The sequence below is a fragment of the Galeopterus variegatus genome, unplaced genomic scaffold, assembly GCF_000696425.1.
Source record: "Galeopterus variegatus unplaced genomic scaffold, G_variegatus-3.0.2 Scaffold70, whole genome shotgun sequence".
In the NCBI taxonomy this organism is placed as follows: domain Eukaryota; kingdom Metazoa; phylum Chordata; class Mammalia; order Dermoptera; family Cynocephalidae; genus Galeopterus; species Galeopterus variegatus.
Window position 1 is genome coordinate 113,649 of NW_007726181.1, and position 2,409 is coordinate 116,057.

At 43.4% G+C, this 2,409-nt stretch overlaps 1 protein-coding gene across 1 annotated transcript in view; it reads right to left on the minus strand.

Annotated features, from left to right (window-relative positions):
• The window catches only part of ERC1 (ELKS/RAB6-interacting/CAST family member 1), a gene marked incomplete at its 3' end in the record, with an annotated part of 106,314 nt that overhangs the window by 103,083 nt on the left and 822 nt on the right, over positions 1 to 2,409 (minus strand). The gene's annotated exons all lie outside the window — the stretch shown is intronic.

The following is a 2,409-nucleotide window of genomic DNA, read 5'->3' on the forward strand; positions in this document are numbered from 1 at the left end:
GCGCACCAGCCATCCCTATATAGGATCCGAACCCGGGGCGGGCGCGCTGCTGCGCTCCCACCGCCGCACTCACCCAAGTGAGCCACCGGGTCGGCCCTAAGAACCTTCACTTTTAAGTTTCCAGTATTAAAGTTGAAGTGACAGACTGACATACTTACTGACTTCAGTGATGAAGGAAAAAACACCTCAGCAAGGATAACACAAGTAATGACTAGCAAGCAACAGTTCCTGAACAATAAAATATAAAGGGTTTTTTTTTAGGCACAAGAAATTCTAACCAAAAATAGGTTACTTCTACCTTTCCCCAAATTATATGATTTCATTTCTACAAGGTTAATAATCACCTCACTGTCAGCCACGCAAATATCATTTTAGGAATACTCACAAAAAGTTTCACCCAGCATACTGGTTCACATTTGTCCCAATTAATTAAACCAAAGTGTAATTAAAAAGCCAAAATTAGATATGTGAATTCTAAGTTTTCCTTCTAACTAATCCAAAATCAGAACTGTTCACTGTGAGTTGGCTAGTTGCTCACTCAGTAGAGCATGGTGCTGATAAGACCAAGGTCAAGCATTTGGATCCCTGCACGAGCCAGCTGCAAAAAAAAAAAAAAAAATCCTAAAAAGAACTATTCATTGTACCAACCTGTTATTCAATGTCTGAATACAGTTAATTAAATCTTGTATTTGTAATTATAAATTGGACCACACACTTTTTCACTTAATAGCTATGATATCCTGTGTTTCCTATAAGTCTCTACAAGCAGAAGTATGTGTTAGAAGATAATGGTCTCCTTTAAGTAAGGAAGTAAAAAAAGGCAATGCCCTGCAATTACTGAAACTCACATCTGTATATTTCTCTCTCAGGTTACAGGAAAGCACTTCTCTGGCTATTTTCCCAAATAAATTGGATAAGCCTTGAGAAAGTCACCGCTTCAATTTCATTTCATGACGGTTTCTCTTCCTCCATAAATGAATTATTGAGAGTCATGCCTACTTCCACCCACTACATAACACATGTCCATCACAGGACCTGTTTTTTGAACAAGAAATAGCTTAAATGACACTAACTGATAGGTAAGATCAATGAATACTGTAATCTAATAGGGAACAGGAATCCAGAAAAGAAGATTCTGATTTACTATGCTAAGTTGTAAAACACTGATGTGAACACTAAGGACTGAGTACTCTTAGTAACATCTCCCTATGAAGTGAGACACAAGTCCCCAATATGGTATTAAAGAGCATTTAAAAGCACTATACTCCAAGAACATTTCTCAGAAATCAAAGGGTCTACATAAAAAAGAAAAAAAAAATTCATTTCAAAGTGTTTAATAAAGACTGCGATACACCTCAATTGAGAAATTTAAAAATGTCCAATAATTCAGTGTTGAACACAAAATGTCTAAATGTCAAAACCTACTGAAAAACGAGCTATAAAAGACAGCTGTGCTTTAAAATATTCAAGCTTTTTCATATAATTAGCTCCAAGAGAAGAACTGTTCAAATTGTTCATTTTATTCACCCAAAGCAGTCAACCACAACCACCTGCAACTGTTACTCAGAAATGTGTCTTCCAAAGCAACCACCTGAGTCCCAGGCCTTCACTTAAGAGGCCCCGATAAAGCCTGTTAAAAAGGTGGTATAAAGAGAGATTTTAGGCACAGAAAAAAACTGGAAGACAACACCTTTAAGAAGCTAAATGTAAAGTGACCTATTCCCTAATGGGCGCTGCCAGAATGAAGTTGTCTAATCCTACCTCTTCTTGGGTGTTAAACTTCAGATTCACCCACGCTCCCAATTCACCCACGCCGAGCCAAAGCAAAGGGATCCAGATCCCCCACCCTCCCCGCCAGGACAAGAAGAAATAATCAAAACCCTAAAGTAGAAATGTGAGCTCTATTGCAACAGCTTCTCCATCTGCCTCAAAGGCAACATACACAATCCACAGCTCGTCTTCCTTTTGAAATACAACCCTTCGTCTTCTATCTCACCATTTCACCAAAAAACAAAAAAAAGGAAAAAATCCTCCTTCAACATTTTACATCAGTCACCTAAACCCACAGATCCACCCTGACCGCACCTCAGCCTCATGGCTCCCCAGTTTCTCCGTCTCCCCACTACCTCGCCCGCAACATCGCGTCCCAGGAAACCTCCCACCCTCGGTTCTCCCGGCGCCCAGCGCCCCAACTCCCACCGCTCACCTCCAGCCCCGGGTTCCCCACATCCACCGCCTCGGCTCCCGCCCAATCCCGGAGGCCGGCTGGGTGGAGCCCGCCGGTGGGCTGCGGTGGGCTGCGGTGGGCTGGGGTGGGGTCGGCCCCTCCCCGGCCTCCCCACCCCCCGGCCGGGAGAGGAGGGGGAGGCGGGCCCGAAGCCTCACCTACAGCTCCGCCCCTCCCCGGGG